This window comes from Ischnura elegans, chromosome 11, assembly GCF_921293095.1.
Source record: "Ischnura elegans chromosome 11, ioIscEleg1.1, whole genome shotgun sequence".
Lineage (NCBI taxonomy): Eukaryota > Metazoa > Arthropoda > Insecta > Odonata > Coenagrionidae > Ischnura > Ischnura elegans.
Genome location: NC_060256.1, coordinates 86,678,107 through 86,692,825, shown reverse-complemented (window position 1 = coordinate 86,692,825; position 14,719 = coordinate 86,678,107). Strand labels below are relative to the sequence as shown.

Here is a 14,719-nt window from a genome sequence, read left to right as displayed (position 1 = left end):
ATGCCTTTATCAACCACTCTGTCAAACTCAGCGTCGCGACGCGGAATTCGACTGCCTGGCACTTCTCCCGTGACGTATCGAAGCGCTGGTTTTTCGTTCAGTCTTCGCGAATGTGTTGTAAGAGGTGGTAGTGTGTTGTGTCCGCTAGGTTTTTGCCGGCGAACTTCACCCTAATGGAATACCCGGCGTCCGCTCGCCGTAGGAAGACCTTAGGTAAGTAAACTTTACTACTATCTGCGTGAAGTCTCCTCGGGGTTTCCACCGGTTTAAATCGTTGTAAACATCAAACGTTGCAACGGACGACTCATCCATCATCATCAGGGTGAATGAATAAGTTTGGCTGAACGAAAAACGTATCTATTAACGATATTAAAAGCACTGCAGGAACAAGTTACTTTGTACGCAGTCACGCGCACGGGTGCTTAGTTAAATACACCCACGGATGAAGCTCACCATGAAAAAAATGACTTAGCCGGGTTCGAATCCCGGCTAAGTCAATAATTCATGGCGAACTTCATCCGCTGGTGTATTTATTAACGATAACTAGTAAAATTAGACATTTCTAATTTTGTAAATATTAAGAACTTCCACCATATCGTGCCCAACATCATACAAGATATCAGAGGCGTAACTATGGGGGGATGAGGGGGGTAGACCCCCCCAAAAGCCTTAGAGAAATAAAAATAATATTCAAAACTATTGTCTAGTTTTGACTTACAGCAAATTTCAACGTGGCCTTTTAATGAAACTCAAATTTTAAGTGCTAAAATTAAGTAAAATGTATTTGCAGGCATGTCATTTTTCCAATATTTTCCTAAAATGGGGGGTGGTGGGTGGGGGGTCGCCCTTCGCACATCCCCTCTCATCCCCCCCCCCTCCCAAAGCACATTCCTAGTTACCTACGCCACTGCAAGGTATTAACGATAACGACAATCGGATTACTTCTGATCTGGATTAGGAGTAACCTGATTGTTGTGGCTAGTTATGGTCAACGTTTTTTGTTCAGTCGAACTTCGGCCCCTTGCACACACTCCGATTTAGGTTGGCCGGTACAGTGACGCAGCGAGGGGGGGGGGGTTTGGGGGATAACCCCCCCCCCCCCCCAGAGCTCAGAGAAATTTTTAAGTTTAATCCATTTTACTCAATGGATTAGTATTACTTATAGAATAGTGTGAGGATTAATCAAATATCTCTCATAAAGCAGTAAAACTAGTCATTTTGAACCATTTGTCTTAACTTTTTTTCTTGCGGAGGGCCTCCGCTAATCCCACTGACCCTGGCGGGTGCGCAATAACTCCACACCCCAAAGTATTAGTTGCGCCTAGAACCCCCCCTGGCCTTAATTCTTAGCTGCGCCCCTGGGCCGGTAAAATATCGGCCGTCCACATTCCATTAGTGAAATATGTGAGGGAGATTGTACACATACCGACCACGAACCGGTACCGATTAAATGCCGGTTAGCTGCCGGCCATTCATGCTGGGTGCTTTCCATTCATGCGACTCATGCGTCGACTAGTGTCGACTCGCGGTAACTGTTTATAACTCTCCAATTCCTGTGCGCAATCGTTTGTTGACTTGTGTCACAACAGTCACCGACACACACAGGATGGAACACGAAAATCGCGATGCAAGTCGACTTGTGCCGACGTGTGTCGATGAATGGAAAGCACCCACCGTGGTTCGCCGGCGCCGGGACAACATTCAAGCAAGTGATCGGTTTTGACCGGTTAAAATCCGGCGTGTGTGCAAGGTGCGCTTGACCGGTAAAATATCGAAATATCGGCCGGTGAAAAATTGGCCCATACATATTTTATGGGCGGAGGGCCGCTTATTACACATACGCCGGATTTCAACCTGTCAAACGATCACTTGCTTGGTTGTCGTGATCCTCTGAGGCAATAAACGACTGCTAACCGAGTTTTTACCGGTGTCGATGCGTGGTCGGTCCCATGGCCTCCAAAGAATCACTATTAGAACTTGGACGACCGATTTTTTGCTGACCATCCAGAATATACATCTACATAATACCCTGCGAGCCACCTCTAGGGTGTTTGGCAGGGGGTGACAAATCACCAACATGCAGCATGCAAGAGGACCGCCTCATTCACACCGCACGGTCATAGAAATACTACGCACACTAGTAAAATATACATGCTTATTCACAAAAAATTGTTAATGGTTAGTAATTCCTAGAGAAAATACATGCAAGGTTAAGCCTATGAAAAAACATGCAATGAGTGATCCAAGCGAGCGACGACATTAATCCTATCAATTGAGACAACGTTGATATCCTTAATAGTACGAGGAAAGAATGGCATTTTAAATCTCTCTGTTTTGTAGTCTATTTCTTTTATTTTATTCTCATGATCGCGTGTACTATAGTTCGATGGTAAACGAAGGATATTATTCACCTCGTCTGAGAAAATATCTTCTTCGAATTTCCTAAGTAAGTTAAGCCTATACTTCGATCTACGCTCCTGTAAAGATTCACATCCTAACTCGTGTGTAACATACTGGAAACGCTACACTTTTTGTCTTGACAACCCATCACAAATCTGGCCGCCCTGCGCTGTACTCGATTGATTTCAGCTATTAGTTCTACTTCGTAAGGGTCCCACACGCTAGCAGCATATTCCAAGTGAGGCCTAACTAGAGTCAAGTCGCTTATTTCTTTCACCTTTTTGGGCCTTTACCGAGAATTGTTTTTACAACTGATGGGGCCGGGTCGGTGATAACTTGGAAGATTGGCACATGAAGCAACCTGCATCCTTTGCCTTCACTACACCAAGAACCGACGAGAACGGACGCAGACGCGACTAAGCTACCGAGGCTGTAGTCAAACTCCACGAGCATAAGGCCTAGCGGATTTCATATAAGCGTATGTAATGCACTGAGGAGACTCACCTCCACGCACGCGTTGGGCCGTCGGAGTGTTTTCCTTCAGGCTCCGTGGCGAGGTTTTTCCTCTCTTAAGATTCATATTTGGATTCATCATTTCTGTCTCGCTAATAGGGTAGTTTCCTTCATCAAAGAAAACGAAAGGCATTGATTGCGATTCGTTACCCACCATTAGTGTATTCATAATATACAAATTATTTTTTTTAGAAAGACCAGTTTATAAAAATGGCAATGGCCAATTTTAACCTCGTTTGAAAAAGGCCAGATTGGGGACCATGCAATTCCACTCCACGTGACGTCACAGGGACCTAGTTTCTAAGCAGATACAAATTGGTAAATGAATTCATAACACTACTTAATCCAACGAATTTTAATAATATTTCATTTATGACCGAAATAATGGTCACCTATGTCTTCAAAATTTTTGTTCAAGCTCATCCGTGATATACTGTGATATATTTTTTTCGGTGTAGAATGATGGAAATTCCACCTTGCTCTTATAGCTATTAGAGTAGCAGGTAGTGAAATATTGAAACTAATACAGAAACAGCAGATAATGGGTCCATATAATGTGTCCATGGATGATTTTAAACCAGGGGATGAAGCAATAGTTCCTTAAATTAGAAAACTTTTTTCGTCACACTAAATAATGTAAGCTTGCTCTCCGACAGGAAAATGGCAACCGTCATACTTATTTTCAAGGGATATAATGAGACTAAAGTAGATAATTATAGACTGGTGAGCCTGACGTCAATAGTGTGCAAATTAATTGAAAAGGTTATCGTGAGGTACTTGCGTGAATTCTGGGATAAAAGTGTCAGGCTATTCTTGTTTGAGCTTGATTTCAGGAAGGACTTTTCTTGCCAGACCCAGTGCTGGTATTATCGCATGGCATTGCTGAAGTCCTGGATCAAGGCAGTGAAAAAGATGCATTGATCATTGATTTCAAAAAAGCTTTTGCTAAGGTGCCACACGATTGATATAGGAAACACATAAGCTACAGCTAGATGGTAGGGTTATAGTACGGATTAGGGAATTTTTGAAAGGAAGACCCCAGAGAGTAGGTGAAGGATATTCCATGTAGATAGCGGTAATATCAAGGGTCCAGCAAGGAAGCGTATTAGATCCGCTATTGTTTTAAATGTATGAATTTATGACATGCATGTGGGAGTTGACTCCAAAATACTCCTTTTTGCTGATGATTGGATAATTTACCGAAGGATCAAAAGCAATGGAGACCGGTGTACCCTTCAAAATGACTTAGATAAAATACTTTTCTGGATAATTACCAACAAAATGGATGTTAATGAGAGAAAATGCAAAATAATTCGCGAGAAGGAGAAACAAGGATTATCGGCCGTATATTTTGTTCCTGGGAAATATTCCTAACTTAAACAATTGTAAATACTTGAGGGTTAATTTCTCATCCAAACTAGATTTGGGAGTGAATATTGATCAGATGTGGGAAAATCATTAAAAACTATGCATTGGGTAATGTGGAATATGAAAGCGGGTACAAAAGAAACCAAATAAATGGCCTAACTAACAATGGTTCGACCTGTACCAGAATATGCTACCTCGGCGTGGGATCCCTATTGTAAAAATGACACTTTAAAGATTGAAAAAGTTCAAAGAGAGGCAGCCAAGTATAATGTAGGGAAACATAGAAGGCTAGATAGTGTCACAGCTATGCTAGGGTGTTTTCTATTTAGTTTTGTTTTTCTGTCGTGGAATTATCTCTCGTTAGTAGGGGCGGATCCAGGAATGTTTTATGGGGAGGTACAAGGATGATTACTATATATAACTTTAATTACTTCTAAAGAAATCTTGTAACCATTTTATGAACAGGGCCAGCCAATTCACCGCAGAATAATCATATGATGAGTCTAACGATTCTCCACAGTAAAGTATTGTGATAAGTCAACCGATTTCCCAAAGAAAAATAAAATTATATGCCAGCCAATTCACCGCAGGAAAATCATACGATTACGTATAAATTCTTCTCCGCAGAACCAAATGATATTTTACCGACCGCTAAAAATTCGATAGTGTCACAGCGTCAGTCTGATTTTTGTGCCGATAATCATTTGATGCGATAAATCGTTCGTGTGGAAATTTCACCCATGTCTATACTATGCCTAAATTTAATTTATTTTTATTGAAATCTCCTACCTATTTATTTAATGTTAGTGAACAGGGCTACGCAAGGTAACGAATTTTCACGACTGCCTATGCTCGGTTGGGTCAAATTAGTTTTGGCGAGAAATTTTCAGTAATTGATTATGTTTACTATTCCCGATTTATATTTATTGTTTAAGCTGCGTTACAGACTATCAGGAATGAAATTTTAACAGAAATATTGTTACGTGGTTGAGATTGTCCAACGCCCACTCTTGTGAACGATTCCTTCCCCGAGTGAAAATTTCACCGTGAATAAATAAATAAATTAACTGTTACTGATGACGTCTCCGACTTATAAAAAAAGGACGGCAACTTTCGTGTTGTATTGCTTTAAAGATTATGAGAGGTTGGATGGGAAGAGTTTTGGGTCAGGAAAAAAAGCTGTCGTACGGGGTTCAAATAATTTATCTTCCAAGTCGCAATCTCATCCGATTTTTTAGAGCTGATAAAATTAAAAATAAACTATTTCAAATGGATCGCAATTCTAGAGGCCCGTCTCAAGATGGTCAAATGCGCAATTTTCGAATGCATTGCAAATTACGGGTGTTACTAACCCTTGACAACGAAAGAAACGGAATAAGACCCCAGGTTTTATTCATCGTAAAGGCCTATTTCAGGACTATTTTCAATACCACTATGAAATCGTAACCGTTTTCTACAAGAAAATACACGAGTACCGTTTTCTGATAGTTGCTTTATAAGTGTTACCCCTCCATGGTGTTATACCTGCAATGTCTTTCATCATCATCATCATCATCATCATCACTCGTCAACAATCCTATGATTAGTTTGACGCAGCTCTCCACTCAGTTCTCCTATCAGCTAATATTTTCACACCTACGTATTTCTTCTCTTTCACATCCTTCTTTACTTGTTCCATATATTTTGTTCGAGGTCTTCCTTTTCCGTTCTTGCCTTCCACTTGTCCTTCGACGATTGTCTTCATCAGGCCATCATGTCTCAAGATGTTGCCTATAAGGTTGTTCCGTCTTCTTGTTAAGGTTTTCATGAGGCTTCTCCTCTCTCCTAATCTTCTTAGGACTTCCTCGTTACTAACTCGGTCGATCCATTTGATCTTCATCATTCTTCTGTAGCACCACATTTCAAAGGCCTCTATCCTTCCTTTATCCGCTTCAGTCATTGTCCATGCCTCACTTCCGTATAGGAGCATTCTCCAAATATTCATTATTATAAATTTCCATTATTATATAATTCTCCATTATTATAAATTGTTTCTTTACTTCTATATTTAAGTTTGATGATTTCTTTCTTGCTTCTCCCGTCACTAGTTATCTTGCTTCCCAAATAACTGAATTCATCTACCTCTATCAGTTTTTGCTTCCCTATTTTTATGTTAGTCTTGACTTCTTTTCTTCTGCTGCATACTAATATCTTGGTTTTCTTCGTGCTTACTTTTAGTTGATATTTACCCTTAGGACTTCTGTCATTCAAGGGCTTAAATAAATAAAACTGGGAATATAATTTCAAAAGCAAGACTAAACCACTGTCTAACTATAATTACAGCAAAAAAGCTGTTTTTTGTGAGGTGGCAAAACTTGTGAAGGAGTAGCGTAACTAGGAATATGCTGGGGGAATGGGGGCCATAGGGGGCGACCTCGCACCAGGCAACAAATTTTTGGAAAATGACTCATCTCAATGACTCAAATGACTCACTGCCAGGGGCGCAGCTAGGAATTAAAGCTGGGGGGGGGGGGGGTTTATGTGCAACTAATACCGGGGTGTGTGGGTGTATCGAATACCCACCAGGATAAGTGGTAGGTGCGAGATTGATAAATTGCGGAATTTTAAGATAAAAGATTCAAAATGGTGACTTTTACGGCTTTATGAGGGATATTTTATTAATACTTACGCTATTCTGTCAGTAATATCAATCCAATTAAGTTAAATGGATTAAACTTAAAAATTTCTCTGAGCTGTGGGGGGGAGGGGTCTATCCCCCAAAACCTCCCCCCCCCCCCTCGCTGCGCCACTGCTCACTGCCATGATAATAAATGATCTTTCACTTTAAGCGGATGCAGTCGTTATGTGTCAAAACTAGACAATAGTTTTAAATGATTGCTTTATTTCATTGGGGCTTTGGGAGGGAATTACCATCACCATCATATCACCATCATAGTTACGCCACTGCTGTGAGCTAAGATATACGCATGAAAAGGAGTTATTTGGTACAAATGTAGTTTAGCTAGAGATAATCAAAGAGCTTTCCACAAAAAATTTAATACCCTGAAAAAAAAAGTTGTGAAATCTTCCGCGAAAGTAAGACTCAACAGAAAAATAAAGTTTTTACTTCAAGTCCAGCATAAGATTGGATAACTTGGAGAATTCCTCGAGTGTATTTTATTTGTGAATCAGTCTCTTAATAACACACGGTTCTAGCCCAAACTTTGAATAACTTTTCCCATTTGTGTCAAAAAGAGTCTGCGTTTCATTTAAGCCGAGAGATTCGCGAAGTCCTCTCCGGAAACATTCGAAGCAACTTGACCCTTTTTACACATCTCTCGCCCCCTGAGGTGAATATCATTGAGACCCCAACTCAGCGGTTAATCCCTTCTTGTACAAATATTTAATTTTCTTGCCGCCGCCTTTATTAATTCCTGGATTTCGTGTAATTAATTTATTCGCTGATTCTCGGTGAATACCTGAAACTATTTAGTTGAAGGAATGACTGGTTTTGAGTGTGTTTAAAGGCGATCGACGTAGGCGGATTTAGGAGGGGGACGGGGGCCCCCCTCAGACGCTTAAACTATAGACAAAATTTTTATTACGGTTGTCATTACGTTCGTTTTGTTTTGTGTATAACGGAGTCTCAATCGTTTAATTTCCTATTAAAATAAAGAATATTTCATTCAGTTATTGTTGCATGTTGTTTTTAATATCGAGCGTGAGAAAATCGTTCGCCTATCTGACTATTGTGCCCTCCCCCCTCCTGAAAAAAATCCTGGATCCCCCCTTGGCAATCGCTAAAGATTATTTTGGCGAATAATTGATTTAAATTAATAAAAAATCTCTCGTGAATTCCATTAAGGAAAGATTACACTGGGGAACACTTTTTAACATAATTTAAACTGACTTAAATTTTTGAGCTGCTATATGGTAAAATAGGCATGCTGATTTTAAAACTGTACTTCGTTTGTTTCTACAACTTCAAGATTTTTCACTATTCCTTGTGTAATTGTTATCCGTCTCTGCTAGATTAAGCGTCGATCACAGAGGGCATCTACATCTACATTATACCCTTCGAGGCACCTCTAGGGTGTTTGGCAGGGGGTGATCAATCACCAGCTTGCAGCATGCAATTGGACTCCCACATGCACACCACACCGTCCAAAAAACGTCACGTATACTAGCAAATTATACTACCGTATGCTGTTAGAAATAAAAATAAAATTAAGAAACATGCATTAAGTTTTACATAGATTAGTAGGCTACACTACAAGTCATGCAATCTATTTATGAGTTCTATCGCTGCCGTTATAATCTCTTATTGATCGTGGGAAAAAAGACATTCTGAATCTGTCTGTCCTCTTACTTTATTTATATGATCTGATCTTCCGTAGTATGTTGGCGTCCGTAAGGTATGGTTAACTTCGTTAGAAAAGAAACTGTTCTTGAATTTAGCTAAAAGTTTTAATCTACTTTTCAATCTACGGTCCAACAGAGATTCCCATCCGAGTTTATCTAAGAGGTCAGTTACGCTAACAAGACTATCGTAACGACCTTTCACATACCTGGCAGCTCTTCTTTGCACGCGTTCTAACTCTGTTATTAAGCCTTTTTCATGAGGGTCCCAAACACTGGCAGCGTATTCTAAATGTGGTCTAACGAGGGAAAAGTAGCTAATTTCTCTCACTTTGTCGTCGCACTTTCCTAATATTCTTTTAACAAAACCCATTTTACGATTAGCTTGACAAATCATTGCAGCATCATTGCTCTCCAACTGGCTGACATTAACCTTATCCGACCGGCGCCGGGTGACTGAGGCCCAAAGAGACCAGCGACACATGCATAGCAGCCTAGTTATGCTGGAGATGCTGTAGTGAGGTATAAGCATGTAGCCCGAAATTTGCTTCATAAGGGAGCTATGGTGTTGCGCCGGTTACATACACGGATTTTTTTTGACAATACACTCGCATACATACCTTTGTATGAATTTTATCATTCTGTACGGACAATATGTGACGTAAGATTTCCCCTTAAATTCCTCAATTTGGAAATTTTGTATGACGTATGAGACGAAAATAAGGTAGTATGTAGCTTAAAAAGTTGACGTGATAAATAAAAAGTGAGGTAATTTTCTTATCCAGCGGCCAAAAAGTTAGTCAAAAAGCAAGTAGCAGATCTAAGATAACAAAATGGATGTTCCCCAGTGTTGTCGCAGTTTACAACAAAAATAGGATACATTGAATACACCAGCCTCTACAAAAGTTGGGCATAGAGATTGCCCCCTTGCAAATATCCTTGTGTAGGCTTTCGCGGTGTGGTGAGGATTCAGCAGGCTGGTTTTCGGGGTTACTACCGCGTACATTCATCGCTGCAGACGACAGTTACGCCGGCTGAGTCTACAGAGATGAATCTACGCGGTAGTAACCCCGAAAACCAGTCTGATGAACCCTTGCAAATAGTTTACTGTGACTTGGTGAACTTCTTCATTTCAGTTTTCTATCGTAAAAGTAAAAAAATCGTCTTTATCCATCGAAATGTTTAAGATGAGGTCAGAGACCAAACCTAAGACATCTCGCACTATTCTCTGCGCTATCCCCTTCCTCGTGCAACCAAGAATCATTTCTCACTACGGCATATAAGGACATTATTAAGGAGCCAACTTAAAGAGTGCCTTAATAGTACGACTTTTCCCTATCCATGTATGCCTCCATTGGTAAGGTTTCCTATAATTCTAATTCCGGAATTTTCTCCCCGAAGGCTTACAACAAAAAGAAAAAATTAATGCATTTAAAAATCAATTATGTATGGCTCTTATCAATGCAGATAAAAATTAAACTTAAGGAATAGATCATAAAGAGAAATACAAAAACACTAAATAAAACACAGCTAGCTAATCACGAATGCTTTATAATTTAAATCGCGTATATTTTTTATTCTATTACATTTTCACATCATACTGCTGAATCCTTTACTTTGCTGTTTTATCTTTATTTGTTCTGCATCAACAATTATTTCTATGTTTTCTTTTTTATGTACCTATTGACATATTTAGTGAGTCTAGTTCACCTCAACCATATATTTTGTTTTGCTCTAAGGGTGATATAAAAATACGAGTACTCACCGTTTTTTCAAGCTCGGAAGGGCCATGAGTAGAAGACGAAATGAATGATGAAAAATTATTTCCTAGGTAAATATTAAGTTCACTTGTGATGTCCTTTCGACTTAATCCACTCGGCAATGGATAAATTGGTCGTGCCTGTAGACAGGCCTTACTATTATACCTTCTTCACAGGATATTGCCGCTAATGACTTCCTATGATTTTTGCCTTTGTCCAGTCGCACATCGCACGTTTAAAAACGCCTTCCCTCCAAGCCACATCTTCATTTAAGCGTAAAGATGGAAGTCACACGGCACTAGGTCGGCATTGCACGGCGGGTGATCGAAAATGTCCCATTGAAATCGCTAAAGGATCAGTTGGGCTGCATCAGCGCTGAGATGACGATCGTTGTCATGGATCAGAGCACTTCCAGAAGTCAGCATACCTCTTCTTTTGTTTTGAATGAGAATTTACGTAATATTTTACACTGTTTCACTCTCTAGCCACGGTGCATTAGAAAAATTCACTTTTATCGGCATAAAGGTCAAGACATGTCCATCTTGTAGACATTCAGACAATGGCGCCGACTCCATGGGGCCTGAGGGGGCCCGAGCCCCCCCAAAAATTCGTTACAGATGTGAGGAAAAAATGTGTAAGGCCTGTCGATTCTCCCCGGAGTGTCAAGAAATCGAGATTCGAGTGATCAGGGTTCTAATGTTGATCATATGACTCTTACAAAATTTACCGGGGCTAGGTCCCCGGTTTGGGCCCCCCAATATTTTTTGTAAGTTGGCACCCTTGCATTCGGATAGTTTTCTGGCTGTCGCTCCGCACAGTACACTTGGCGGGAGAATCAATTGGGGCATTGTAGTTAATGAGATGACACTAACCTTAAACTAACAATTACTGTCAGAAATTACTCGAGCGTGCGGTGCGCAGGACGCGCAGTTCCCCTATTCGCGCAGTGCCCGCCTGTCGCTTGTGTGGTGTTTTTGCTGAGCTATCGGAACTTGAAAAAAAAAATAAGCGGCCCTCGCACATTTTATTCATTCTTCTGTCGGACCTGGATATACGAAGTGGAGAGAAATTGTGTCACGAACAGTGGTGTCATGGAAAAATTAGCAGTGCCGGAACGCACTTTCCTTAACTTATCAACAAGTTAACTATTATTCTCTGTGTATTTTTATCACAAGTTATGTCTGGATATTTTAAAATAAATTTTTGTTTTGGTTACGAGTTTATTTATTAGAAATTTGATAAAAGTGTTATTTAACTATTGTCTTTTCTTTAATAGTGCCGAAACGGCGTTCCGGCGCTTTCCGTCACCATGATACCACTGGTCACGAAATTTGAATCCTGGATTGCTGATGCCAGTAGTAATCAAAATGACCATTGCATTACCAAATTATGTTTAGGTCGATAATGCACCACGTTTATACCAGTGGCGTAGCCAGAAATTTTGTTTGGGGGAGATCCAAAGCTAGGGGTGAAAATTTCTGAAAAACAGGGTACTAAGTAGAGGGTTTTTAACTAATTTTAAGAGTTTTCATAATCGAAAAAAACTTCATTTGGTAAGAAATATATTGTAAATTCATGATTTTTCAATATTTTGTTTTCTTTCGTGAAGGAAAATAAATGTGTTTTTACCTTTCGGGGGGATGGTCAGGGGGGATGGCCCGAACCTCCCGGACCCCTCCCTGGCTACGCCACTGGTTTAACCCTAATACGGGCAAGGTGAGTCTCTTGGACTCATCGCATCACATTTTTGAGAATTTTATTATGTTATTGAAATGTCAGCATGTTGTAAATTTTTTACTTCTTGTAGTGGTATATTTCCTATAAATTAGAGTAATTCAGACTTCTTTCGGAATCAAAGTAACTTAAAAATAATTTTTTCCCCTGAATTTCAACAAATCTGGGCAAGGTGAGTCTGTTTGCACGAAATGTAAAAAGTAATGTGCATTTTACAAATATTTGGTTGTAATTGTCAAAATGATGTAAAATTATCCCTATGTACATGTAACGATAAATATTTGGTTTTTTATGCAGTGTAAACAGAAACAATTAGTCACTAGAGTCCACTGTACTCGCTGTTTTACTATGTATGAAATTAATAAGCAAAGTTAAACTTTTGTTGAACAAATAATAATCAATTTTATGTTAAATGATTCTAAGGTGCACAATATATGCAAATTCATGTGAAAAGTAATATTTTTCACTGTTTAATAGTTTAAATTAGAAGCATATTTTAAAAGAGCCCATTGGACTCACCTTGCCTGATTACGTCAGAAAAATATGTTGCCCGTATTAGGGTTAAACTACAGAAAATTTTAGGCAAGCCCTACGATTGGGTGCGAGTTTGCCCTGTTGCCAAATGCTCTGGATAACTCATGGCTTCGTATGTTTTGCCTGCTGGAGATCGCGGTGTACCCAAATCGTGTAATTTTATGCATGAATTGTTGTCGTCTTGTTCTGAAGATTCACCTCGAAAATTGAAAATAGCCAGAGGACTTGTAATGGAACGCAAAGCAGCCAATTTATGCAGCGATAACTCACGCTTAAAACTGAATTAATGGCATTATTGTATGGGGGGTGGCACCTGAGTCACTTTTCCTACCCTCGCCAACGCTCTTTCGATACCTCCCCTTAGCCACCAACTGCCTATCTCACCCAACGACGTACGAACCGAAACTCTCCCGTCAGACTTCGTGATGTACCTTGACTCAGATTTAGTTCAACACTTGTTGACACTATCTTAGGCTATTCGTGCCCGGAAACACCCCCTAAATTCCTTAGCAATTACTCATCCTCCAATAGCTAAAGTAAGAAGCAGTGCACTGCTTTCGTTTCTCCCTATATTCTTTATTCTGCTATGGTTAAGTCCGAGTCTAATTGCTTATCGATTAGTGGTGAGAGATGGATGGTCTGTTGCTGAAGAGTGGAGTATGTCTTTTACTCATACTTATTATTCCATGCTGTTTATGCATATTATATAATCGCGTTTTGCATGTTGAGAACGAAATTACAATATACACTTTGGCAACAAAATGTTGTCAACATTAATGTGATTTTTGCAACACGTGTTATTGGGGTTTGACCCTCTAGATCCTGCAGCAAGGACTGGCTATGCGATACATTACTACGTAAGTACACATTAATATAAAAATGTATGAGCCGAAAATGTCCGCGAAAATTTATCTTTTAACAACTTTTAACAACAAAAAATTATCTTTTTATTTTATGAATGTATGATCAGAATATTGAATCTCTTCCAATTTAGTTCACCAATTCGCACAAGTTTCTTTTCATAAAAACTGTTCAGAAATATACATGCACTTTCAAGAGCTGGTCTATCTTAAACCAGGTTTTAATGAACGGGTTAAATTTGTATATATGGCATGCGTTTCCGCAACGACCATTCCTTATTTTCATATAAACGGATGTATAGTGTTATGGGTGCAATTCGTTTTCACGGTATTAACTTTAGGACCATTTCTTTTTTTTCAGATTTTTACGAGAAAGGAGTGGATAATTCAATTAATCAACCGTTTGGATGAAAGTATAGGATTAAAAACAAGCTTCCATCGCTCCGTTTCAAGCCGTCAGATACACAGCGTCGGCCACTCTGTCAACAGATGCGTTTATCAAGGAAATGATGTGAATATTTCAACTATATTACCCCATGGTAGGAGCAAGTAATCATCTAGAAATACAGTGAAGTGAAAGTGCTAAGTTTTCATGGAAAAAGTCATGGCCAATGGTGTGTTTAGTGTGAAGTATAAGTGGATGCGTAATTTGGGGAATCGCCGATGGACAGCTGAGCTCTACCGCCGATGGACATGTCATTATATGAAAGGTAGGGAGCCTTTTTCTCTTGCACTCAATGTGAGGCTTCACCATTTTGAGAGACAATTCTTGAAACCAAACTAGATGCTTCACCCACTTTTTCTAACGAGAATGTGAATTCTTTTGCAATAGATGGTTTGATTTTGATAATGTAAAATATTCCTTGATATTTGGCTCAATTATTTGATTTTGTGCTATCGTAATATAGAATTGAAAAAAATGAAATTCTAAAATTAGTTCAATAAGTAAAAAATGCAATATTTGCCCTCAGAATTCTCTGAGAAAAAAAAACGATAATCGTTATAGGTTCTACTTAGTTGAATTACGGTACTAAGGGATAAGTAATAATCTTCGAAATCATATATTTTACGCTCTAATAGTAGCAGCATTTGTGCGTACTTCTTAACGGATATACGGTTAGTTGAAACAAATAAAGTTAATTATTAAAGTCTAAAAGGTTATGTGCCTACCGAGTAGACATGCGTTGAGTGAAAATTGGATGCCAGAGAATA

The 14,719-nt window shown here is 39.4% G+C and overlaps 1 long non-coding RNA gene across 1 annotated transcript; it reads left to right on the top strand.

The window, feature by feature from the left end:
• Positions 1–144: 144 nt before the first annotated feature.
• On the top strand, positions 145–14,114 carry LOC124167504. Its single transcript, XR_006866701.1, has 2 exons — positions 145–213; positions 13,869–14,114. It is a non-coding gene; the product is annotated as an uncharacterized LOC124167504 (long non-coding RNA).
• Positions 14,115–14,719: the final 605 nt, after the last annotated feature.